The 26,855-nt window shown below is 40.8% G+C and overlaps 1 protein-coding gene across 13 annotated transcripts in view; it reads right to left on the minus strand.

Annotated features, from left to right (window-relative positions):
• SENP5 (SUMO specific peptidase 5) overlaps window positions 1–26,855 on the minus strand; it is a 58,750-nt gene that overhangs the window by 31,485 nt on the left and 410 nt on the right. For 7 of the 13 annotated variants that reach the window (XR_012024364.1, XM_072811949.1, XM_072811945.1 and 4 more), the window contains exon 1: window positions 26,639–26,813. The exons of 3 other annotated variants lie outside the window; for them this stretch is intronic. The gene's annotated coding sequence lies outside the window, so the exon portion shown is untranslated. Of the gene's footprint in view, window positions 1–25,971; window positions 26,295–26,638; window positions 26,814–26,855 lie in introns of those variants that run through there. 3 more of the 13 variants (XM_072811941.1, XM_072811950.1, XM_072811940.1) reach the window with 3 other exon arrangements.

Genomic DNA, 26,855 nt, shown 5'->3' on the forward strand with positions numbered 1-26,855 from the left:
CAAAGCATTTAAGACTGATTCCATATCAAAACACTTTGTTCCATACATCAAATTTTAGAAAGGGCAGGTACTTTTTGCTGTGAATAGACATCCAGAAGCAGATATTCCATAAATGCATGCAGTATCAGTATTTCAAGAGAAGATCAGCCTCCTCTTTGTCAGTTAGTCAAAAACTTTGAGTGACTGTGCAGGGATGAGTGTCTATTAGGTGCTTTCACATGGTTAGGGTTCTGGCTCTCAAGTGAATAGAAGTAAAAAAGCACACCTGTGTGTGCGTGCATACACAAACCCTGGGAACACAGTTATTAGGAATGGTAGCTGAAAATGACAATCAAAACCAAACAGAATTTCCCCTACAATTTAATAAGATCTAGTATTACTGGGCAGCCCTGGTGGCCCCAGCGGTTTAGCGCCACCTTCAGCCCAGGGCCTGATCCTGGAGACCCGAGATCGAGTCCCACGTTGGGCTCCCTGCATGGAGTCTGCTCCTTCCTCTGCCGGTGTCTCTGCCTCTCTCCCTCTGTGTTTCTCATAAATAAATAAATAAAATCTTAAAAAAAAAAAAAAAACAAAAAAAAACATCTAGTATTACTGAAGTCTCTTCAGCATAGAAAGAAAAAATGCCAGCTGCTAAAGGTAGGACAGAAGAAAAACTAGACTATGAATCAAAGAAACAGTACTCTACTTTCAGCTTGCTAATAAGTTATTAAGAAAAGTTGTACTACCTTTCTGTGCATCAGTTTTCTCGGGGGTGGGGGGGGGGAGAACTGAGCAACATTTATCCCAGTTCCCTCTCCAAATCTCATTAAGATGACAGAAATGGAATTTTAAGAAAGGCAAAAACTCTCAAAGAATTAAAAAGGAAAAAAAAAAAGAATTAAAAAGGAGACAAGAACAATACAATATTGAAAGAAAACCTATAACTGAATGATCACAGACTTAGCAGGCCAAGAGAGTGAAAACTCTAAAGCAGCAGGAGGAGAGGCCCAGAAGCAAGTCACAGGACCTCAGAAAAGCTCAGGAACTGAAAGCAACAATACCCATGAAGGGCAAGATTAGAAGGAGCTCAAGAAGGGAAGGAGGGTTTAAAGTTTGGATAAGAAGCAGTTAGGGCATCCCTGGGTGTCTCAGCAGTTTAGCCTTCGGCCCAGGGCATGATCCTGGAGTCCCGGGATCAAGTCCCATGTCAGGCTCCCTGTGTGAAGCCTGATTCTCCCTCTGCCTGTCTCTGAATAAATTCTGAGTCTCTGAATAAATAAATAAAATCTTAAAAAAAAAAAAAAAAGAAGAAGAAGAAGAAGTTAGACCCCACCATGCACACTCTCTTTATCCTGACAGTTTTACTTTCTGGGGAGGACAAACCAGGATAGTCAGGCACATCATGTACTACGGGGGGCAGGGTTACAACAGGATATAGGACTTTATACAGTGAATTCCTTCCCCAGCCCCTTTCCCCATTTAGCTCCCAGAACAGAGGTTATAAGCCCCAAGGAGATTAACCCTGAGGCACAGATACTGATATTTGGGGATGCTTCAACTAAACAGGCCTCAACAATTACAGTGTACCCCAAAGTTTAAGAAGCAGTGAGACTGCCAAATCCCTCCCCCAACTCCATACAGCAGGAATTTGCCCCTCCACTCCCCAAGTCTGTAAGTTTATTCTTCAAAAAGGGTAAAACTGAAGCTCTGCAGCCACAGGGATCCCAGGCATAATATCAACATAGAATAATACACTGAATATAAGAACCCCAACACTTTCCCACTCATATCTCAGAACCCTGGTAGTTTGCCTTGTGCATTCAAGTAGAAGATTAGAAGATTCTTTTCTGGAGAATGTGATTAGTCCACCAAACAATACATAAATACAGATATCCCCCCTGACTGGCCCACAATGGGCCACAGTACACCACAAAGTTGTGCACCACAGGTCCCATCACATGCTCAGAATTTCCAAGCAACCTCTTAGTGGTTATTCTTTAAAATAATAGGATAACAAAGATTCACCAGACTTCTAAGGCTTGAAAAGTAGACCAGAACAAACAGATTGTAGAAGTTTTAGCATTTTTTAGAGAAGTCATTTTGAAAAAACGAAGGGGAAAGGGGAAGGGGAGTTATTGGTTAATGGCTACCGAGTTTCAGTTTAAGAAGATGAGAAAGGTTCTGAAGATGGATTATGGCCATGGTTGCACAACAACGTAAATGTATTAATGCAACTGTACACAAAAATGATTAAAATGGTAAAAGTTATGCTACGGATATTTTACCACACACACACACACACACACACACACACACACACAAAAAAAAAAAACAGAGGAAAAAAAAAAGAAACTAACACTATCTACAAAGAAAAATAAACATCAGGATCCCTGGATGGCTCAGTGGTTTAGCTCCTGCCTTCTGCCCAGGGCATGATCCTGGTATCCCAGGATCGAGTCCTACATTGGGCTCCCTGCATGGAGCCTGCTTCTCCCTCTGCCTGGGTCTCTGCCACTCTCTCTCTCTCTGTCTCTTGTGAATAAATAAATAAGATCTTGAAACAAAAACAAAACATCCACTGGGGGAGAGACAAAGAATAAGCTGATATATTTTTTAAGGCACAATCAAAAACAACAAAGTGACCTTGGAAATTTAAAACAGAATTGAGGGGGATCCCTGGGTGGCTCAGCAGTTTAGTGCCTGCCTTCAGCCCAGGGCATGATCTTGGAGCCCCGGGAATGCGTCCCACATCGGGCTCCCTGCATGGAGCCTGCTTCTCTCTCTGCCTCTCTCTCTGTGTCTCTCATGAATAAATAAATAAAATAGAACGGAAAAACTCAATAGAAAGTAAACGGCTGGGACACCTGGATGGCTCAGTCAGCTAAGTGTCCTTTTCAGCTCAGGTCTTTGGATCAAGTCCCGAATCAGGTTTGTCTCTCCCTCTCCCTCTGCTCCTTTCTTTCTCTCTCTCTCTCTCTCTCTCTCTCACACACACACACACAAAAATAAATAAATACATCGTTAGATAAATAATTTTTTCTTTTTTCTTTTTTTTTGGAAAAGGCAGAGGGGTATGCCCAGGTGACCATCAGTTGAGCAACCGACTTGATTTCATCTTAGGTCACAATCTCACAGTGGTGAGATCGAGCCCCACATCAAGCTCTATGCTCAGTGGGGAGTCTGCTTGATTCTTTCTTTCCATCTCCCTCTGCCCCTGCCCACACCCCTGCTGCATGTGCTCTCTCTAAATCAATCAATCTTAAAAACAAAACCAAAAAAAAAGCCTGATGGAAAAATGGGAAAAAGGCATAAGGAGACAATTCACAAAGATTTTTAAGTAGCCCTTAAACATAAGATGTTAACTTTACTCAAAAAAAAAAAAAAAGGATCCCTGGGTGGCACAGCGGTTTGGCGCCTGCCTTTGGGCCAGGGCGCGATCCTGGAGACCTGGGATCGAATCCCATGTCGGGCTCCTGGTGCATGGAGCCTGCTTCTCCCTCTGCCTGTATCTCTGCCTCTCTCTCTCTGTGTGTGACTATCATAAATAAATAAAAATTTAAAAAAAAATAAATAAAAAAATAAAATTTTTAAAAAGGGCAGGAGTGGGGGTGGGGAGATGTACAAAATGGGTAGAGGAGGTCAAAAGGTACAAACTTCCAGTTATAAAGTAAGTCATGGAGATGTACAGCTGGGTAATACTTTGTAATGGTGTACTGTATATTTTAAAGTTGCTAAGAAAGTAAATCTTAAAAATCCTCATCACAAGAAAAAAAACTTTACTACCATGTATGGTGGTGGATATTAACTAGACTTATTACAGTGATGATTTTGCAATGTATATAAATAGCAAATCATGTTTTACAAGTGAAACGGACATAATGCTAGATGTTAGTTATACCTCAATAAAAACACATGCAAAAATTATGCCCATACATTCTGTTGGTGGGAGGAAAGAAACTTCCATACTTTGCTGGTAGGAATACAAACTAATAAAATCCTTTTGGAAGGGAATTTGGTATTACCTAACAAAACCAGATAAGTATTTGCCTTTTATTTTATTTTATTTTTAAAGATTTTTGTTTTATTTATTCATGAGAGACACAGAGAGAGAGAGAGGCAGAGACACAGGCAGAGGGAGAAGCAGATTCCATGCAGGGAGCCCGACGTGGGACTCTATCCAGGGTCTCCAGGATCACGCCCTGGGCTGAAGCTGGCACTAAACGGCTGAGCCACCGGGCTGCCCAAGTATTTGCCTTTTTTTTTTTTTTTAATTTTTATTTATTTATGATAGTCACAGAGAGAGAGAGAGAGAGAGAGAGAGGCAGAGACACAGGCAGAGGGAGAAGCAGGCTCCATGCACCGGGAGCCCGATGTGGGATTCGATCCCGGGTCTCCAGGATCGCGCCCTGGGCCAAAGGCAGGCGCTAAACCGCTGCGCCACCCAGGGATCCCAGTATTTGCCTTTTAATCCAGCAACCCCACTTTTAGTAATTTATCAAGCTACACCTCCAATAATAGTGAAAAGACATAATACAAGGTTATTCACTGCAACACTGTAATTGCAAAATACTGAAAACCCACAAGAACAGAAGTTCAATAAAGTATGGTTCTTCCATACAATGAGTGAAGCTATAAAAGAGTAAAGATAGGGGCATCTGGCTGGCTCAGTTGGTAGACATGCAACTCTTGATCTTGGGGTTGTGAGTTCAAGCCTCACGCGGGGTGTAAAGATTACTTTAAAAAAAGAATAAAGATGAACTCTATGAACTAACATGGAATGATTTCCAGGTTAGGTGAAAAAAGTAAAGTTCAAATAAGTACTGATAGTATGCCACCATGATAGTGGCACACAGATACCAACTGCAAGCTCAGAGAGTTCACAAAACCACCCTCAGGTTTGGTAATTTGCCAGGACTCACAGAACTCATCACTATTATATTCACAGTTATGGTTTATTAAAGTTAAAGAACATGGATTAAAATCAGCCAAGTGGAGAACCACACAGGGCAGAGTCCAAGGGAAGTAACAAATGTGGAGCTTCCACTTGTCCTCTCACCATGGAGTCAGGACAGCTTTACCCTCATGACAATAGTGTGTGACAATACTGCCAATCAGGAAGGCTCACCTGAACCTTGGTATCCAGAGTTTTTATTGGAGTTTTTAGGCATAACTGATGGCCCACATGACTGAGCTCAGTCTTTTAGCTACTCTAGAAATCCATTGATACCAAAGTCATTTCCCTAAATCATACCATTGGTCTCTCCAGCATGGACAACCCCCAAACTCAATCATGCTGTCCATTAGACTATTGGTGATCCAGGGCTCCCCGGCAAAATCTGTTAGACTGCTGGTGATCCAAGGCCCTCAAGCAAATATGGACATTCTAATCAGACATGACATTCCAAGGGCTTAGAGACTACCTCCCAGAAGCCAAGGATAAAGGCTTTCTTTTGGGGCAAGGTTAAATTCTTTATCAAGCAACCACCTTTCATAAAGAAAAAATAAGAAAACATTTATCTGCCCTTTTGTGCACCCCCCAAAGACAAAACAAAATAGAAATACAAACATGAAGAGGATAAACCAGAAACTAATAAGACTAGTAACAGAAGGCATGGTTGATGTGAATGAGATGAAAAGAATGAGGAAAAGGAAAATGGTAGAGGTATGAGAGAGGAATGGTACTTCTCTACGCCTTTTTGTAAAGTTCTGACTTTAACAACCACATTAATGCTTCATATACTTAAAAAATATACAAATAAGATCAACCAGAAGGCAAAAGGGAATCTAAATTGAAATACAAACAAATTAACCTAACTATATGACAAATACATAACTACATTGAAAAAATAGGAAAAAATTAGCCAAATTTTAGAAATATTTTGACTGTACAGGACCAGAATCAAAAGAACTGTATACAAACACTGTCCTTTAGTCAGCAATTTATCTTCACAGAGCAATGAGTTAATTTTGAAACTACTTTGTTGGGATCCCTGGGTGCCTGCCTTCAGCTCAGGCTGTGGTCCTGGAGTCCCGAGATCAAGTCCCGCATTGGGCCCCCTGTATGGGGCCTGCTTCTTCCTCTGCTGGTCTCTGCCTCTCTCTCTCCCCCCCCCTCCCTGTGTCTCTCATAAATGAATAAATAAAATCTTCAGAAGGGAAGGAAGGGAAAGAAGGGAAAGAAAGAAAAGAAGGAAAGAAAGACTACTTTGTAAATATTCTATTTTTTAAAATTTATTTTTAATTAAGTAGGCTCCATACCCTATGGGGCTTGAATTCACAACCCTGAGATCAAGGGTCGCACAGTTTACCACCTGAGCCAACCAGGTGCCCCAACTTTGTAACTATCCTAAAGTTGAGTAAATAGGTAAATACGTTATAGATAATTAGAGTTTGATTTCTCTCCATTGGGCAGCCTAGGTGGCTCAACGGTTTATGGCCCGCCTTCAGCCCAGGGCATGATCCTGGAGACCTGGGATTGAGTCTCGTGGTGGGCTCCCTGAATGGAGACTGCTTCTCCCTCTGCCTGTTGTCTCTCTCTGCCTCTCTCTGTGTCTCTCATGAATAAATACATAAAAAATCTTTAAAAAAAAAAAAAAAGATTTCTCACCATTGATGAAAGGTGTTACAAATAATGAACAGAGTGAGACAGGTTTGAATCTATAATGACAGAATGAAATCAGAAGTATCGTACAGAAAAATAAAGTATCGTACGGACTCAAGGTTTTATATACACATATACACATGTGTATTTATTTCCTAGCTCTGTCCACTTAGCCTAGAAGCAATAACATCCCAGTAGGAATGGGCACCCCTAGCACTCAGATCTTGATTTCTAAATATTATTCTCCACTTTAAAGAATGGCTAGTTCCAGAGCTGGGACAGAGAAAATAGATGAGCCTGGAGTATCATTATAATGCCAGAAAGTAAAAAAAGTGTTAAAGAAATAATGACGTATCAAAAGGACATAGGAGCCAACTTGAAGAGACTCATAATGGCCAAAAACTGAGCAACTGTATCTATAAGAACAGTAAAAGACTATAACTCAAGAATAAAAGAAATAGGGATCCCTGGGTGGCGCAGCGGTTTAGCGCCTGCCTTTGGCCCAGGGCGCAATCCTGGAGACCCGGGATCGAATCCCACGTCGGGCTCCCGGTGCATGGAGCCTGCTTCTTCCTCTGCCTGTGTCTCTGCCTCTCTCTCTCTCTCTCTCTCTCTCTGTGTGTGTGACTATCATAAATAAATAAAAATTTTTAAAAAAATTAAAAAAAAAAGAATAAAAGAAATACCCTAAGTTTGTAATAATATAACTGACTAAATAAATGAGAAGGGACAGCTCTTCCTTACACAGAATTTCAACTTAATAAAGGAAGAATGGAATCAGAAAAGTTACAATGTTAAAATTTGCAGCTCAGAAACAACTGACTCAGGCAAAAAATCAGATGCAAAAATACAGTGACAAGATACACACAAAGTCTCAAAATATCTTCCACAAGATACTTAAAATAACAAAGGAAAAATTGCATCTTTCAATGGAAAGGCCTGGCAAACATCACCTTAACCCAGTGATTGAAGTTAACATCACTACTAATAATAAGACAGGACATCCATATGCCTCCTGATGTGCACAATGTCACTGGTAGGACATATAAACTGTAAGATATAATAAATGTATAACCTGAATTTAATTATAAGGAAACAGATAAACCTACGTTTTAGGGGTGGATACTCTTTAGGATAATTGGCCAATACTCTTCAAATGTGTCAAATAAGGTCACGAAAGACAAAAAGACTGAGGACCTATACCATATCAAAGACCTAAGACTAAGAAGACTGGGCAACTAAGGCCTGAATTGGATTCTAGGCCAGAAAAAGGAGCTTTGTAGGACAACTGACAATCTGAGTAAAGCTTTTAATTAAGTTATAATTAACAATATTATTATCCAATGTTAATTTCCCAGTTTTAATCCACTGAAATTACATAGTAACACCGGGAAAAAGCTGGGTGAAGTGTATATAAATTTTTTTTAATTTTTTGAAAATTTAAAGTTATTTCAAAGTGAAAGTTAAATTTTTTTCTTAAACATTTAAAATTGTGAGGAAATCTCCCAGAAAGCACAAAATGAGAGATAAAATAACAGAGAAAGGAAAAATTAAAGGATCAGGCCAGGAGATCAAAATACAAATGAAAGTTCCAGAAAGATAAACTAAGAAAGCACAGAAGGAGGGAGGTGTCAACTACCTAATTCAAAATAATTCTCATAATTAAAGGACATGATTTCATACATGGAAATAACCTATTAATAAATGAAACAGACCTATACCAAGGCATATCAACTATGAAATTTCAGAACACTGGAGGCAAAAATAACCTCCTACAAGCTTTTGTGGGGGATGGGGAGTGATGAGTTGGAAGTAATGACATATATATGTGTACACTGTGTACACATACACTATATATAAAATAGAAATATATAGATTCTGGTCCAAGATGGTGACCAAGTAAGATCCTGAACTCACCTTCTCCAGAGACAAACGAAATCTGCACTGATTTATAGAGCAACATCTCCTCAATAAGAACTAAAGGCTGACTGAGGAGCTTTTGCACAACAAAAGGAGAACGTAAGACAAATGGAGACCAGGTAACAAGGAGAACCCCCTACTCCAACAGGGTGGGAAGAGATAGTATGAGAGACCAGGAGCAGATTCAGCTGCCCAGGGGCAGGGGGAAAAAAAAAGAAAAAAAAAGAAAAAAAAAAAAAAAACAACACCACCACAGTTTAAAAGAGAAACCAATAAATAAAAGATCAAGCCCTAGAACCGTGGCAAACATTGGGGAAGCTGCTGGAACTCTCGGAGGCTAGCAAGTCCCATGGTTTACACTTCCCCCCTCCACCTTGATTGCACAGACAGGAGCAGGGTCTGGGTGCACAGCCAGCCTGCTGTCTCAGCGAGCCTAGGCCCTTAGCCCACACCAACCCCAGATGCCCTGAGGCACAAACTCTGTTTAAAAGAGCAACTATAAAAAAAGAGCAACTATAATATAAAAGGAACTAGCCCAGAACACTGTGAAAGGTGGGGGAGCTGCTGGGACTCTGAGATGAGGGGACTAGCTCCTGCCAGTTTACAATCCCCCCGCCCCCGTGACAGCATGGATGGGGTCAGGGTCTGGGTGTCCAAAAATATTCTACCTGGCAAGATTACAATTCAGAATTGAAAGAGAAAGTTTCCCAAACAAAAGTTAAAGGAGGGGCAGCCCCGGTGGCACAGCAGTTTAGCGCCGCCTGCGGCCCGGGATCTAGTCCCACTTGGGCTCCCTGCATGGAGCCTGCTTCTCCCTCTGCCTGTGTCTCTGCCTCTCTTTCTGTCTCTGTCTCTATGAATAAATAAATAAAATCTTAAAAAAAAAAAAAGTTAAAGGAGTTCGCCACCTGGCCTCACAAGAAACGTTAAAGAGACTTAAGTGGAAAGGAAAAGCAATCATTAAATATAAGAATGAATTAAAAGATGTAAAATATAAAAACATGTACATCAAATGTGGAAGGGGAATACACTTAATCTTAGCCAAAAGGCCAAGAAGTGATGTGGAGGGGGAATAAATCAAGTTCTTTTAGAATGTGTCTCAACTTAAATGACCATACTAATATATGTTGACTGCTATATACTCAGGATATACTTATATATAATCTCATGGTAATTACATACTCAAAATCTTTAAGAGACATACAAAAACATAAAGAGAAAGAAAGCCAAATATAACACCACAGAAGTCATCAATCAAAAAGAGCAAGAAACAGAACTACAAAAATAATCAGAAAACAATTTTTAAAATGGCAATAAACACATACTTACCAATAATAATTTTAAATGTAAATGGTCTAAAATGCTCTGAACAAGACACAAAATGGCAGAATCAAAAAAAAAAAGACCCATCTATATGCTGCCTACAGCAGACTCATTTCTGACCGAAAGACACATACAGGAGCACCTGGGTGACTCAGTTGGTTAGGTGTCCAACTCTTGATTTCAGCTCCGGTCATGATCTTGGGGTTGAGGGATCAAGACCCAGGGAGGGCTCAGCACTCAGTGAGGAATCTGGTTGAGATTCTTTCCCCCTCACTCTGCTCCTCCCCCCATTCTGTCTCTCAAATAAATAAATAAAATCTTCTATTTAAAAAAAATACAGGGCACTTGAGTGGTTCCCTGGGAACGAGTCCCGAGTCCCACGTCAGGCTACCTGCTTGGTGGGGAGTCTGCTTCTCCCTCTGCCCCTCCCCCCACTCTTGCTTTCTAAAATAAATAAAATCTTAAAAAAAAAAAAAAAAGACATATACAGGGGTGCCTGGGTGGCTCAGTGAGTTAAGCAACTGACTCTTGATTTCAGTACAAGTCATAATCTCAGGGTTGACAGATCAAGCCCCACATCGGGCTCTGTGCTCAGAGCAGAGTCTGCTTGAGATTCTCTCTCTCTTCCTCTCTTTCACCTTCTGCTGCTCCTATTCATGCTTTCTCTCAAATAAAAATTTTATTTTATTTTTTTTTATTTTTTATTTATTTATGATAGTCACACAGAGAGAGAGAGGCAGAGACACAGGCAGAGGGAGAAGCAGGCTCCATGCACCAGGAGCCCGACGTGGGATTCGATCCCGGGTCTCCAGGATCGCGCCCTGGGCCAAAGGCAGTTGCCAAACCACTGCGCCACCCAGGGATCCCTAAAAATTTCTTAAAAAATAAAAATAAGACATATACAGAGTGAGGGATCCCTGGGTGGCGCAGAGGTTTGGCGCCTGCCTTTGGCCCAGGGTGCGATCCTGGAGACCCGGGATCGAATCCCACATCGGGCTCCCGGTGCATGGAGCCTGCTTCTCCCTGTGTCTCTGCCTCTCTCTCTCTAACTATCATAAATAAATTAAAAAAAAAAATTTAAAAAAAAAGACATATACAGAGTGAAAGTGAAGGGATGGAAAAAGATATTCAATGCAAATAAAGTGGGAAGAGAAAAAAAAAAACAGGGTAGCAACACTTATATCAGACAAAATAGATGTTAAAACAGACTGTAGAGGCGCCTGGGTGGCTTAGTCAGTTAAGCATTTGCCTTTGGCTCAGGTTATGATCCCAGGGTCCTGGGATGGAGCCCTGCATTGGGCTCCCTGCTCAGTGGGGAGCCTGCTTCTGCTCTCTCTGCTGCTCCCCCTGCCTGTGCTCTCTCTCAAATAAATATCTTATAAAAAAAAAAAAAAAAAAACCTAAAAACAAAGACTGTAACAAGAGACAAAGAAGGGCATCACATAATGATAACCATCAGTTGAAACAAGAGAATAAAACAATTGTAATTATATGTATCCAATACTGAATGCCCCTAAATACAAAAAGCAAATATTAACAGACATAAAAGGAGAAATGGACAGAAATGTAACAGGAGACTTTAATACTCCCTCTTAAAGTTTTTTTTAATTTTTTTTTTTATTTATTTATGATAGTCACAGAGAGAGAGAGAGAGAGAGAGGCAGAGACACAGGCAGAGGGAGAAGCAGGCTCCATGCACCGGGAGCCCGATGTGGGATTTGATCCCGGGTCTCCAGGATCGCGCCCTGGGCCAAAGGCAGGCGCCAAACCGCTGCGCCACCCAGGGATCCCTAATACTCCCTCTTAACATTAATGGATAGATCATCATTACCCTGATACCAAAACCAGACAAAGACACCTCAAAAAGAAAACTACAGGCCAATAGCCCTGATGATCATAGATGCAAAAATCCTCAACAAAATATTAGCACACTGACTTCAAGAATATGATAAAAGGGGGGTGCCTGGGTGGTTCAGTTGATTAAGTGAATATCCTGAGCTGAAATTAGGTCCTGGTCTCATGGGTTGTGAGATGGAGCCCTGTTCATGGACAGGCTCCATCAGGTTCCTGGACCATGCTCCATGTTCAGCAGGAATCTGCTGGATATTCTCTCCCTCTGTGCCCTTTCCCCCACTGTGTGCATGTGCACTCTCTCTCAAATAAATAAATAAATAATATTAAAAAATAAGAATATGGTAAAAATGTCATTAAGCATGATCAACCAGAACAGGTTCTGGGGAGGCAAGGACGGTTCCCATATTTGTAAATCAATCAATATGCTATACCTCTTTAGCAAAATGAAGGATAAAAATATGATCATCTCAATAAAGAAAGAGTATCTGACAAAATTTAACATCTGTTCATGATAAAAAAAAAAACTCTCTACAAAGTGGGTTTAGAGAGACCATACCAGAACACAGTAATAGCCATACATGAAAAACTCAAAGCTAACATCATATTCAATGGTGAAAAACCAAGAGCTTTTCTTCTGACCAGGAACAAGACAAGAATGTCCACTCTCACCACTTTCACTCAACATAGTACTGTTAATTCCCAGTCACAGCAATTACACAAGAGGTAAAAGACATCCTCATTTGTAATGAAGAATTTAAACTGTCACTATTTGCAAGTGACATGATACTACACACAGAAAGTCCTAAGGACTCCACCAAAAAGTTTTCAGAATAAATTAATTCAGTAAAGTAGCAAAATACAAAATTAACACACAGAAGTCAGCTGTATTTCTATTTACTAATAACAAAGTATCAGAAAGATAAATTAAAACATTTACAATTCCACCAAAAAGAATACCTTAGAAATAAACTTAACCAAGGAGGTAAAAGACCTTACTGTGAAAACTGTAAGACACTGATGAAAGAAACCAAAGATGACACAAACAGAAAGATATGCCATGCTCATGAATTGAAAGAATATTGTTAAAAACAAAAACAAAAACAAAAAAAAGAAAGAATATTGTTAAAATGTCCATACTACCCAAAGTAAACTACAGATTCAATGCAATCCCTATCAAAATACTAAAAGCATTTTTCACAGACCTAGAACAAATAGTTAAATTTGCGTGGAACTACAAAAAACCTTAAATAGTCAAAGCAATCCTGAAAAAGAAGAACAAAGATGAAGACATCATAATTCCAGATTTCAGGATATACTACAAAGCTACAGTAATCAAAACAGTATGACACCAGCACAAAAATAGATCAATGGGACAGAATCAAAAGCCCAGAAATAAATCTAAGCTTATACGGTCAATTAACCAACAACAAAGGAGATGAGAATATACAAGGGGGTGGGGTCTCTTCAATAAATAGTGTTGGGAAAACTTGACAGCCACATGTAAAATGAAACTGGACTACTTTTTATACCATACACAAAAATACATTCAAAATGGATTAAAGACCTAAATGTGATATCTGAAACCAGAAAACTCCTAGAAGAAAACATAGACAGTAGTTTCTTTGACATCAGCCATAGCAACATTTTTCTAGATGTCTCCTAAGGTAAGGGAAACAAAAGCAAAAATAAACTACTAGAAGTACACCAAAATAAAAATCCTTTGCACAACAAAGGAAGCCATAAACAAAACATAAGAGCAATCTACTGAATTGGATAAGTATTTACAAATGAAATATCTAAAAAAGCCCAAGATCACTAATCAGCAGGGAGATAGAAATCAAAACCACAAGACCTATCACCTTACACTTGTCAGACTAGCTAGGAAAAAACAAACAAATTACAAGTGTTGGTAAGAATGTGGAGAAAAAGGAACCATAATGCGCACTGTTGGTGGGAATGTAAATTCGTATAGCCACGGTAGAAAATGTATTAAAATTCCTCAAAAAATTAAAAACAGAACCACCATAAGATCCAGTAATTCCATTACTGGATATTTAACCAAAAAAAGTAAAAACACTATATGGAAAGACACAGACATCCCTTTTTACTGTAGCATTATTTACAATAACCAAGATAGGAAGCAACCCAAGTGTCCCACTGGTAGATGGGCAAAGAAGATAGAGTCAGTATACATGTGTACAGGCACACAAGAATAGTAATCAGTCATAAAAAGAATGAAGTTTTGCCATTTGTGGCCAGCCCCGGGTGGCTCAGTGGTTTAGCGCCGCCTTCAGCCCAGGGCCTGATCCTGGAAACCCAGGATCCTGGAAACCCCCACGTCGGGCTCCCTGCGTGGAGCCTGCTTCTCCCTCTGCCTGTGTCTCTGCCAATCTATCTCTCTCTATGACTCTCATGAATAAATAAATAAAATATTTAAAAAAAAAAAGTTTTGCCATTTGTGATGATGTGGATGGACCTAGTAGGTATTATGCTACATGAAATAAGTCAAAGAAAGATAAATACCACATGATTTCACTTATATGTGGAACCTAAAAAAAAAAACAAAGAACAGAAACAGACCCATAAAAACAGCAAACTGACGGATGCCAGAGGAGAGGAGTCAGGTAATAAGTAGGAGATAGAGGCTTCCAGTTACACAAAGAATCACTCAGGGGAATAAAAATCACAGCATAGGGAGTAGTTCATGGTATTATAATATTATGGGGATAAATGTTAGCTACACTGGTAAGCATAGCATAATATATAAACTTGTTTTATCAGTGTTGTATACTACCTGAAACTAACATTATGTGTCAACTATACTTCAATTAAATTTAAAAATATAAAAATATATATTTATATACATATATAATTTACGCATAAATTAACTTACTCATTAATGTTTATATAACTATTATTATACTATAATTCATATATATTTATGTATTGCATAAACTTATGTAAATTTTTTATTTGTATATAAAATCAAGAATAATGGGATCCCTGGGTGGCGCAGCGGTTTGGCGCCTGCCTTTGGCTCAGGGCGCGATCCTGGAGACCCGGGATCGAATCCCACATCGGGCTCCTGGTGCATGGAGCCTGCTTCTCCCTCTGCCTGTGTCTCTGCCTCTCTCTCTCTGTGACTATCATAAATAAATAAAAATTAAAAAAAATAAAATAAAATAAAAAATAAAATAAAATAAAATCAAGAATAAGAATGGCAATGAACTTAATAGATTATAAACTAGAAGATAGGGACACCTGGGTGGCTCAGTGGTTCAGTGTCTGCCTTTGGCTCAGGGCATGATCCCGGGGTCCTAGGATCAAGTCTTGCATCGGGCACCTTGTGGGGGAGCCTGCTTCTCCCTCTGCCTATGTCTCTGCCTCTCTGTGTCTCTCATGAATAAATAAAATCTTTTTTAAAATGAATAAACTAGAAGATAAGGTATTAATGCTTTCAAAGGTCTGAGGGAAAATTAGTTTCAACACAAAACTTGCAACTCAGACAAATCATTGATCAAAACAGGGTAAAAGGGGATCCCTGGGTGGCTCAGCGGTTTAGCACCTGCCTTCGGCCTAGGGAGAGATCCTGAGGTCCCAGGATCAAGTCCCACATCGGGCTCCCTGCATGGAGCCTTTCTCCCTCTGCTTGCATCTCTCTCTCTGTGTATCTCTTATGAATAAATAAAATCTTAAAAAAAAAAAAACGGATAAAAAAAATAAGGTTTTAAGAGGTAAATTATCAAAATACAGAACTACCATCCACCTTTTTCTCAGGGAACCACAGAAGAAAGTACTCTGACAAAATGAGTAAATCAAGAAAGACCTGAAACTCAGGAAATGAGATCCAAAACAATATGCAAGCAAGAAAAATACTAAAGAAAATAGTCAAAGATCACGGAGTGACAACTGTGTCTCAGTCCTAGAGAGCCACCAATCCAGAAGAGGTCAAAAGGATTTGGGAGAGAGGTCTCCAAATATGTGAAATTCATAGAATTTCTAAATTATCTGAATGAGGAGCACCTGAGTGACTCAGTGGTTGAGCCTCTGTCTTTGACTCAGGTTGTGATCCCCTGGGTCCTGGGATTGAGCTCTGCATCAGGCTCCCTCTGACTGTGTCTCTGCCTCTGTGTGTCTTTCATGAATAAATCCTTAAAAATTTTTTTAATTTAAAAATTTTTAATTTTTAATTTAAAAAAAATTTAAAGACAAAAATAAAGTAAGGTAATTAGAGACATGCTAGTTATACTAAAAGAACAGCCCAAAGACTTGAAAGAGGCTGCCTCTGGGAAACAGAAAATGGTGGAAAGGGGCAGGATTCGGGGAACTAAGTCAGGAAAGAAGGCCACAGGTCCTCTTTCAGAATGTATTTTTCTACTTAGTCCCTTTATATAGTACTCTATACCTCATTCTCAACTAGGCATGGTTCTCCCAGTCCAGAGACTGTTTTACCCTCTCCACACAACTAATCTTCAGTTATCCTGTTTTTCTGTATAGGGAGAAGAAAATGTCAGATCTGAAAGTATTTTTTTTCTTTTTTTTGGAAGTACTTTTCTTAAAAAGACTTTCAGGGGTGTCAATGTGGCATAGTCTGTTAAGCATCTAACTCTTGGTTTCAGCTCAGGCTGTGACCTCCAGATAGTAAGATTGAGCCCTTCAACAGGCTCCATCGTGTGCACACTCTCACTCTCTAAAATAAATAAATCTTTGGGGGGGCGGGGGACGATGACTTTCAATCCCGTATTTTTTTGTGTCACCTTCACCTCCACTTCCACAGTGTAAGACACAACTAATCCTGAAACTTTTAAAAGGTTCTGAAAACAAACATGACTACTTATTGGCTTTCTCCACTTGTTGCTGTAGGATTCAGCTTTCTCAAGTCGGCTAACCAGTAACCTCCAGTCTTTTCTGCTTTCTAGCTTCCAGAATGTTGTTATTCTCACTGTTCCCATTCTTTGTCATTTGGGTTTAAAAAAAAAAAACACACTACATTTTTTTAAGTAAGCTCTATACTCAACAAGAAACTTGAACTCACCACCCCAAGAGCAAGTCCCATGTTGCACCAACTGACCCAGCCAGTCACCTCTCACTTTTCCACAACTTTAATGGAGTTTTCAGGCTGGTGAGGAATTAAATGTGTACATTCAACCCAACTTATCATAATATACTGTTGAATGAAAAAAAAAAGTTGCCAAACAATATATGAGCCCATTTTTGTTAAAAGAAAAATAATGTATGTATAATTTAGATATTTACAGAGGGAAAAAATGTCTAAAGAATTTACACCAGGGATACCTGGTGGCTCAGTTAAGCATCTGAATCTTGGTCTCAGCTCAGGTCATAATCTCAGAGTCATGAGATGAAGCCTCATAAGTCTCCTTGAGAGTCTATCCCTCCCATTTGCTATCACCCAAATAAATAAATTAAAAAAATAAAAAGGAATTTACACCAAACTATTAATACTTCAGGCCCACAATTCCTTTTTTTTTTTTTTTTTTTTTTTAAGATTTATTTATTCATGAGAGATACAGAGAGAGGCAGAGACATAGGCAGGGGGAGAAGCAGGCTCCTTGCAGGGAACGCGATGCAGGACTCGATCCCAGGATCACGCTCCAAGCCAAAGGCAGACAACCAACCACTGAGCCATCCAGGCATCCCAGGCCCACGATTCCTAAACAGTGTGCCAAGGTAACCTGAGGTTCTGCAGTAACTTCACGGGGATGTTATAGGCATTTCTAAATCAAAGGGAAAAAACGATATTCTTTATCTATCATACCTGTCAAGAACCCTACAAATTACCAGTTTAATATAGTTCAGTTTCAAATTAGATCCTGGTATATTCATCTTTGTGACATCATATCTTTGCAAAGCTGAGGTTTTGTTGGTTGCTGTAATGACTAAAAAAAAAAAAGTACTATGCAAAAATCTATTTAGAACAGGAAATGTGGGTGGGTAGTGTCTAATGATTCCAAGGTTTGAAGTTCTGTAGTGCCCAACGAGTACATTAATTGTGGTTAAGAATGAACTAAAAACCCAAATTGCCTTTTAATTTATGTGTATTTTTTTTAAAGATTTTATTTATTTATTCATAGACACAGAGAGAGAGAGAGAGAGAGAGGCAGAGACACAGGCAGAGGGAGAAGCAGTCTCCTCACAGGGAGCCCGATGTGGGACGGATCCCAGTACCCGGGATCACGTCCTGAGCCAAAGGCAGATGTTCAACCACATAGCCACCCAGAGTCCCCAAATTTATGTGTATTTTTTAAACAACTATTGTTTTGCTAAACATACTAAGTTATTTAGATCTAATTACCTAATGCATTACTTTACTACGCCTAAGGACACCATGAAAAAGACATTAAGGGGACCATGCACAAAAAAAGTTTGGCAACCTCTGGTTTAGGGTACTCTATTTTACTTCTTTATCAATGGAAAAAGAAATTTAAAATAAACTTCTCAATATGAAAGTCAAATACATTCTGTGTACTACCAACATAAAAGGAGATTTGGAATTTATTCTTCATAATACTTAAAGGTAATATAATCACTGGAAAAATCTTATCAGTAAGATATTTATTCTATAAACATAAGCACACAGCACCTGGGTGGCTCAGCTGGTTAAGTACCTGACTTCTGCTCAGGTCATGAGCTCAGGGTCCTGGGATGGAGTCATAGTTGACTCTGAGCTCAGCAAGGAGTCTGTTTCTCTTCTGCCCCTGCCCTGCTCGCTCTCTTTCAAATTAATAAATAAAATCTTTAAAACACACACATAGCTGCATAATTATTAGTCCATAATAAATTTTTTTTTTTAAGATTTTATTTATTTATTAGAGACAGAGAGAGAGGGGAGGGGGGCAGAGGGAGAAGCAGGCTCCATGCAGGGAGCCCGATGCGGGACTCGATCCCGGGTCTCCACTATCACGCCCTGGGCTGAAGGCAGCGCTAAACTGCTAAGCCACCAGGGCTGCCCCAGTCCATAATAAATCTTGATTGAAGAAAGGGGAAGAGAGCATATAATTAAGATTTTAAAAATCCTACCAAATTTGAGAAACCATCTGGATTGTACCTTAAAAAGTTAACCGCTCTTACTTTTTTTTTTTTTCTAACTTACTTCTGATGTGGTTACATCACCAATAATGCTGAAATTGTAAAAATGTACACACACCTTTTAAATTTCAATTCAATAAATGAATTTTTATAAACATGATAACATCTGAGCATCCAAAAAAATATTATAGTCTAATGGAAAAGTCATTTGAACAGGTATTCACAAACGTGATGAAGAGAAGGTAACATTCAGAGTTTTTTTTTTTTTTTTTAAGATTTATTTATTTATTTATTCATGATAGACATAGAGAGAGAGAGGCAGAGACACAGGAGGAGGGAGAAGCAGGCTCCATGCTGGGAGCCCGACACAGGACTTGATCTGGGGACTCCAGGATCATGCCCTGGGCCAAAGGCAGGCACTAAACCGCTGAGCCATCCAGGGATCCCAACATTCAGAGTATTACGGGAGTATATGGCAAAAGGGTCAAGAAAGACCTTTCTAAAGAATGAGCCAAAGGATGAGAGTTCTTAGTTGAAGAGAACAGATCAACAAAAGCCCAGGAGACGGAATGCAATAGTCAAAGGAACTGAAAGAAACTTAGTATCACTTAAAGGAGAACCTAGAGAGGAACAGAAAAGCTAAATTAATGATACTGCTACTTAATAGAAAGGTAGTGTCAAACTACTAAAAGACAAAAAGGGATACAAGACCAGATTTATATACTTAAAAGGTTCATTCTACTTGCCCTGTTCAGAATGGCTAGCAGAAAACCAAAGCAAAGGAAATCTGTTAGGAGGCTGTTACAGGTAAACGTGGGCAAGGTGCAATAGCCACTTAGATTAAGGGAAAATGGAGAGAAACAGCGAGTCAATCTTCAGACTATTTAGAAGACTGTACATGGAAAGTAAGTTTTGCTATGAGCTACTAGGCAGATGGCAGTAAAATTTATATGGAACAAATGGAGAAAGATTAGAGGAAGGTTATACTGGCTGTGCCTTTAGTCTTAGACATGTTAGACTTGAGGGGACTGTAGGAAATCCAAGTGGACACATATGGGTCAGGAAGTCTAAGAGGATACCATAGGAATTCCAGCTTAAGCCATCAGTTTATAGTAACTAAAGCTAAGAAACTGATAAACTCCCTTAGGGAGAATCTGTAAGAGGTAGGAGCAAATGCACCGTAAGGCAGTATTCTGAGGAACTCTAGGATATAAGAGTGAGGTAAAGGAAGAATACTGCTTAGCAAAGGGAAGTGAGAAGAAATGAACAGAGAAAGAGGCAGAAAACTAGGTTAGTGTGGTGTCAGGAAAACTCGAAGTTTCTAGAAGGAGGGAAATGGTCAAAGGCTACTGAGAAGTCAATCAAAATAAGGATTGGGTTCCTGGCTGGATCAGTCAGTGGAGCATGTGACTCTTGATCTCAGAGTTCTGAGTTCGAGCCCAGTGATGAGCAAGGAGATCACTTAAAAAAAAAGGCAAAAAAAAAAAAAAAAAAAAGGCAAGATAAAGATTTAAAAGTCTTCATATGAAAAAAAAAATAAAATAAAATAAAAGTCTTCATATGATTCTCATTGACATTTGTAAGAGAAATTTTAATACAATGGAGAGGACAAAACCAAGATGGAGTGAGGGAGACAATATATAAAACTGCTCAAAAAAAAAAAAAAAAAAAAAAAACTGCTCAAGAAGCCTAAGTAAATATGAGATCAGAGTGTTTTTAAAGGGAGACAGTTGTACATATTTAAATGCCGATAGCGTACTTTACTTATGGAAAAAAGATGGCAGACTGAACACATTTTACTCTTCCTCCCTCCTAAATCCCATTAAGATGAAAATAAAGCATCATTTTAACATCATTTTTTAAGATATAATTTATATATAATGAGATGTACAGAACAAAGGGTTTGGGTTTTTTTAAGCTTATGTATATAAAACGAAAGAGAAGACAACAAAACCTTTTGGAAGTTGGAATGGGAATTGACTTAAAGACTGAAGAAAGTTAATCTTAAGCTTACAATGAGGAAAGTAATCCATTTTATACAACAGTGCCTCAAAACAGGTCAAAAATTGGCAGCAGCAGGTTCTATAAAAGGGATGTGAACACAGTGCTAAAAACAAGATTGGTCAAATCATTTAGATACCCTCCTACTCCCCACAAAAACCAGCCAACTACCCCTACTCCACCGTTGCAGAAGCATGGAACACTATCTTCTAACTAGAACAGTACTGTCCAATAAAACTTCTGCAATGATAGAAATATTTTATATCTAACCTGTTCGATATGGTAGCCTCTGGACAGATACACATACACATACACATTGACCATTTGAAATGTGTCTAATGCAAATGAGGAACTTATACTTTAATTTCAATTATTAAATTTAAGTTGGTACATGTGGCTACTAGCTACCATATTGGACACTGCAGCTCTAGAGGGTACAGCAATGGACTATAAAACAATCCTGGATTTGGAAAACACCTGGTCCAGTTGAGAATGAAAATATCATATTGAAAATAGTTGAGTTAAATGAACGTAAGGGAGTTTACACACTAAGGGCTAAGACTTCTCTCTCAGACTGCTGGAAGCCAGGTTATAAATAAGCTCCCAGCAGGAGATCTGAAGATTCTTTTTTGAGGAATCAACTCACTTAAGAGAAAAGCCAAAGATACCACTACCAAAGGTTCTCCAATAAGAGTCCATCTAGTATGCCCTAAAATCAACAAACCCCAAGATACATCAGAGCACATATAATTAAAATTAAAAGCAATCTCGGCAGGGGGGCCCTCTACATTTCTACCCCAGTATTCTTGGCACTGCTGTTCTGTGTTCATGTTCACTAAATACCAACATTTGTTCAAATATAAAACACAACAGGAAAAATAAATAAATAAATAAATAAATAAATAAATAAATAAATAAATAAATAAAATAATAAAATAATAAAATAATAAAATAAAATAAAATAAAATAAAATAAAATAAAATAAAATAAAATAAAATACACAACAGGGGCAGCCCCGGTGGCTCAGCGGTTTAGCGTCGCCTTCAGCCCAGGGCCTGATCCCGGAGACCCGGGATCGAGTCCCACGTCAGGCTCCCTGCAATGGAGCCTGCTTCTCTCTCTCTCTCAATCTCTCTCTCTCTCTCTAAAATAAAATCTTTAAAAAAGAAAAAACACAACACACAAGGAAAACAAAAACGAGCTTTCAACATTTACGAGATACTAACTCCAAGACAGCCCTAAGTCTGAACAATCCTGAAGGGGTCCAATATTTGGGTAAAACTGCAGTGCAAACACTGTACAGATTAACGCAAGCAGCACTCTGAAAAAGTTCTTTTTAGCAGTTAGTAAGACAGTAATAGCTGTTCTATAGCAAATAAACAGGGGTGGGGTCACTCACCCCAGAAAAATGAGAAAATGAACAGCTTATAGTAGAAAACAAGATTAAAAACAAAATAAAAACAAATAATGCCCACTGGCATCAGGGAATATGAATGAACTATAAAAAAGCTCAAGATTGAGAACTAGAGGGCAGCCCCGGTGGCACAGCGGTTTAGCGCCGCCTGCAGCCCGGGGTGTGATCCTGGAGACCCGGGATCGAGTCCCACGTCGGGCTCCCTGCATGGGGCCTGCTTCTCCCTCTGCCTGTGTCTCTGACTCTCTCTCTCTCTCTCCGAATAAATAAGTAAATAAATCTTAAAAAAAAAAAAAAAAAAGATTGAGAACTAGAGACTTACACATTTATGGTACCTACTGGTGATATTTTCATCACAGCCACCAGATAAAAAGTAGATTAAGTATCCAGTTTTGGTCTCAAGTCCTCAGACATATAGAAGACTGCCTCAAGGTCCAGCAAATGACTTTCACTGGGTCTTCAAATTGTTACCCTCATCCTGCATCTTTTTCTATGTTACATCTGTAATATCAGTTTAGATTGAATTTGGAACCCTGGGTCCACATTTATCCTTTTTAAGTACCTCCTCTTGAAAAGATCGCTCTATCAGAATCTGAAACACAACAGTTTGTAAAACCTCAGAATTAAGGTATTTCAGAAACAAAAATAAATAAAAAGTTTAGAGACTTGGGGTACCTGGGTGGCTCAGCAGTGGAGCGTCTGTCTTTGGCTCAGGTCGTGATCCCTGAGTCCTGGGATCAAGTCCGGCAATTAGGCTCCCTGCATGGAGCCTGCTTCTCCCTCTGCCTGTGTCTCTGCCTGTGTCTCTCATGAATAAATAAATAAAATCTTAAAAAAAAAAAAAAGTTTAGAGACTCAGTGACCTGGCCTTTCATTTCAGACACATACCATAGGTCTCTAGACTCAGATTTATGGACTACGTATTTGTTAACATGGTTTGTCTCATTTATTTATCTAAGTAATTTCTGCACTCAATGTGGGGCTCAAACTCACGACCCCAATTATCACGAGTCACATGCTCTACCAATTAAGCCAGTCAGGCACCCTGTTAACACTTTTTTTTTTTTAATTATTTATTTATTTATGATAGTCACACAGAGAGAGAGAGGCAGAGACATAGGCAGAGGGAGAAGCAGGCTCCATGCACTGGGAGCCCGATGTGGGAGTCGATCCCGGGTCTCCAGGATCGCGCCCTGGGCCAAAGGCAGACGCTCCACCGCTGAGCCACCCAGGGACCCCCACACGTTTTTTTTTTTAATCAGCAAGTTTAGAATACCCTTTGTCATCTGGTTGTAGATAGTTAACATGCTATAAACAGGGTCACTTTTAGAAAATAATTCAGCATCCTCCTCGGGAGGATTTGTGATGTAGGGTCCATTTCTGGCTCTAGTAATAACACAAAATAGGAATACTAAAGCAGTAAGGAGGTTACTGAAGAATAATTTGAGAATAAGTGTATCTCCGTAAAAGAGAATGTCCAACACTTCCTGAATGGCCTAATACCTTAGTCATTCTGAAAATATTACAAAAAAACAAAACAAAACAAAACCCAGTCATGAGGCTTTTCCACTATAAGAAAAATACACATGAAACACTGTTACCACCTAATCAGTTGATCCTTTCCAAGCATCTATCAAATACTTTTTTTTTTTAAGATTTTATTTATTTATTCATGAGAGACCCAGAGAGAGAGGCAGAGACACAGGCAGAGGAAGAAGCAGGCTCCATGCAGGAAGCCTGATGCGGGACTCCATCCTAGGCCCCCAGGATATGACCTGAGCCAAATGCAGACTCTCAACTGCTGAGCCACCCAGGCGTCACTCTATCAAATTCTTTAAATCAGTGGCACATTATAACTAAACCAAGAAAAGAAAAAGAGACTAAAAATTCAAGGACTAGCTTAAACTGAAAGCCTCCAGTTACATTAAGTGTTTACAGGCAGTTAGAGACCTTCACAGAGCCCAGCTCTCAAACTGCATTCCACTGGAAGCTGACTAGTGATACAAAGTGATCATGCATACCAAGATGGAAGAAAGCGTTTAAAAAAAAAGGAAAGAAAGGGAGAAAGAAAAAAGCAGCCTGTGTAGAGTGCACTGGGTTTCTGATAAGCCAAAACAATAGCAAATTTTTCTTAAATTGGAATTTTTCCATGGCTCATGAAAGCATGGCATAAAAGCTGATTTACAAAGTGATATAACTTTTATATAATTATGCCAAAAAACATCCAGAGCAACATTTGGTAGGAAATTTTACTGTAAAATCTAATACTTTCATCAAAAAGCTTTAAGAAATTTTAATGCATAGGAAGCCACAAAAACAAAATTATATTGAGCTATGTATGACTTACCGAATTTACCTTCTGGGCTCAAGGCGGTACAAAACCTGAAAGTATTTATTACCTACTGATTCAAGTAAAGTTACTCGTTAAGGGCATTACGCTTCACCTTGGAGCCTGTTCATAAATATGTGAAACCTGCTGTACATCTGGGTCTCCAAAACATGAGTATCACCTGAGAAGCTATTTAAAAAAAAAAAAAATACACACAAACACCCAGGTCCTACTTTAGATCTACCGAAGCAGTGCCCAGGCACCTAGAGTTCTGTATTAATTCCACCCCCTCAAATGATTCCGATGCCCAGCCAGGTTTTGGAACCACTAGATTAGAAGGCCCTCGAGTTCCCTTTAGTATCCATGAGTTAAAACTCCCAATTGATAATTCTGTATCAAAGGAACTGGAGAGGGCAGCCTGGGTGGCGCAGCGGTTTAGCGCCGCCTTCAGCCCAGGTCGTGATCCTGGAGACCCAGGATCGAGTCCCATGGCGGCTCCCTGCATGGAGCCTGCTACTCCCTCTGCCTATGTCTTTGCCTCTCTCTCTCAATCCTCTCTGTGTGTTCTCATGAATAAATAAATAAATAAAATCTAAAAAAACAAAAAAACAAAGGAACTGGAGATTGTACTTGGCTAGGATGCGAAACAGCCATCATCATCATGTTCCACTGAGGAAAGGAAAGCATCCTTGGTTTGGCTGACCAAGCATTTGTGAGAACAGGTACTACTCACTCAGATTACTTGACTGCATAACCCCCCCCCCCCATCTCCCCCAACACCCCACTAACTAGGGTCTATTAAACTTCAGAGCGCGGTACGGTTTACTCTCTCCAATGTAGAGAAAGGCAACTCCACAGGTTAACTCAGAACTGTGATGTCCAGCCACCCGGAGTCAAGCTCTTGTATTGACTCTCTGCGCACTTTCAACGAACATGAAGTGTTCATTGAACACCGTTAGAAGCAGAGGGCAGGGGTTCTATAAATATATGCAGGGGATCCCTGGGTGTGGCTCAGCGGTTTGGCGCCTGCCTTAGGCCCAGGGCCTGATTCTGGGGTCCTGGGATCGAGTCCCACATCGGGCTCCCTGCATGGAGCCTGCCTCTCTCTCTCTGTGTGTCTATCACGAATAAATAAAATCTTTAAATATATATGTGTATATATATGTGTGTGTGTGTGCGCGCGCGCGCGCAAAGAAGCAAAGAAGCCCTTCTAAAGTGGGCCAAGGGGCAAATGAGGCCCCTCCAGCTTTATTTATTTATTTTTCTTTCTAGATGTGGCCCACTGGGCAAAATGATCTCGGGGAAGAAGCAAAACTGATTCAGGTTATTGCTCAGATACCAATAATGTTTTATCAATCAGCACGAGACAGGGGGGGCGGCTAGCAGACTCTGACCTCTCCCTAACGCCGCGCAACCCAAAGCGGGCCCTGCAGTTAGGCTCCAACCACACTCCTCCTTGCCGAGCTTGGTTATTCTCAGTTAAAGACGTAATTAGGGACCTACCATCAGGTGTCCAGGATGTTCTTAAATCCAAAACCTTTAGTGGCGGACGTTCTGCTTTCTTCACTCCCCTTCGTTCTCCCAACTGAAAGGGGCACGAAAAAGCCCCGCTTTACGAGCGGCTAAAAAGGTGGACGGCTCTCGCTCGCGAGGAAAGCCGCTGCGGGCGGGCGGCTAGGATCTCAGCTCCGCTCCGGAGCCTCCGGCGCGGAACCGCATCGCCCCTCCCGTCCGAGGCCTCCCCCGGCGCGGCGGTCCGGCGGAACCGGCTGGCGCGGCCTCGGCGAGACGCAGGCAGAGACCTGCTAGGAGACGAGCCCCCGTTACGGGCGCCGCAGCCGTGCGCCGCGACAGGCCCCAGGAGCGGGGCCCAAGAGGCCGAGGGCAGGAAGGAAGCGCCACGTTCCGAGCGGACCAGCCCCGGCTTCCAGAGCGGCGGGCGCACCTCCGCAGCCTCCGGAAGGGCGGCCAGCTCAGGCCGCAGAGGGAGCGGGAGGACGGCGGGGCCCCGGGCCGAGCGCCCCGCCCGCCCCCGGGAGAGCGCCGCGGGCTCGGGCGTGGGGGGGGGGGCAGAGCTCGAGGCCTCCAGGCCCGGCTGCTGAGCTGGCGCGCAGGGCGCGGGAACCGCCAGCCCGCCGGGTCCCGACCCGACACCCGGACCCCTGCTCACCTGGGTCCCCGGCTGCCGGCACCTGCCGCACCGCGGGTCCAGACACTGCGGCAGCTCAGCCCGCGGCCCCGCCTCCACCCGTTCTGGAGAGCCCCGTCAGCGAGGAGGCGCCCGGCCTGCTCCCAGCGGCCACGGCCAGCGAGCCTCCGCGGGGCCGCGACGCCGGCGCCCACTGATCGCGTCACCGCGCCCCGAGCCCTTCCGCCTCGGCCCAGCC

Source organism: Canis lupus, chromosome 35, assembly GCF_048164855.1.
Source record: "Canis lupus baileyi chromosome 35, mCanLup2.hap1, whole genome shotgun sequence".
Lineage (NCBI taxonomy): Eukaryota > Metazoa > Chordata > Mammalia > Carnivora > Canidae > Canis > Canis lupus.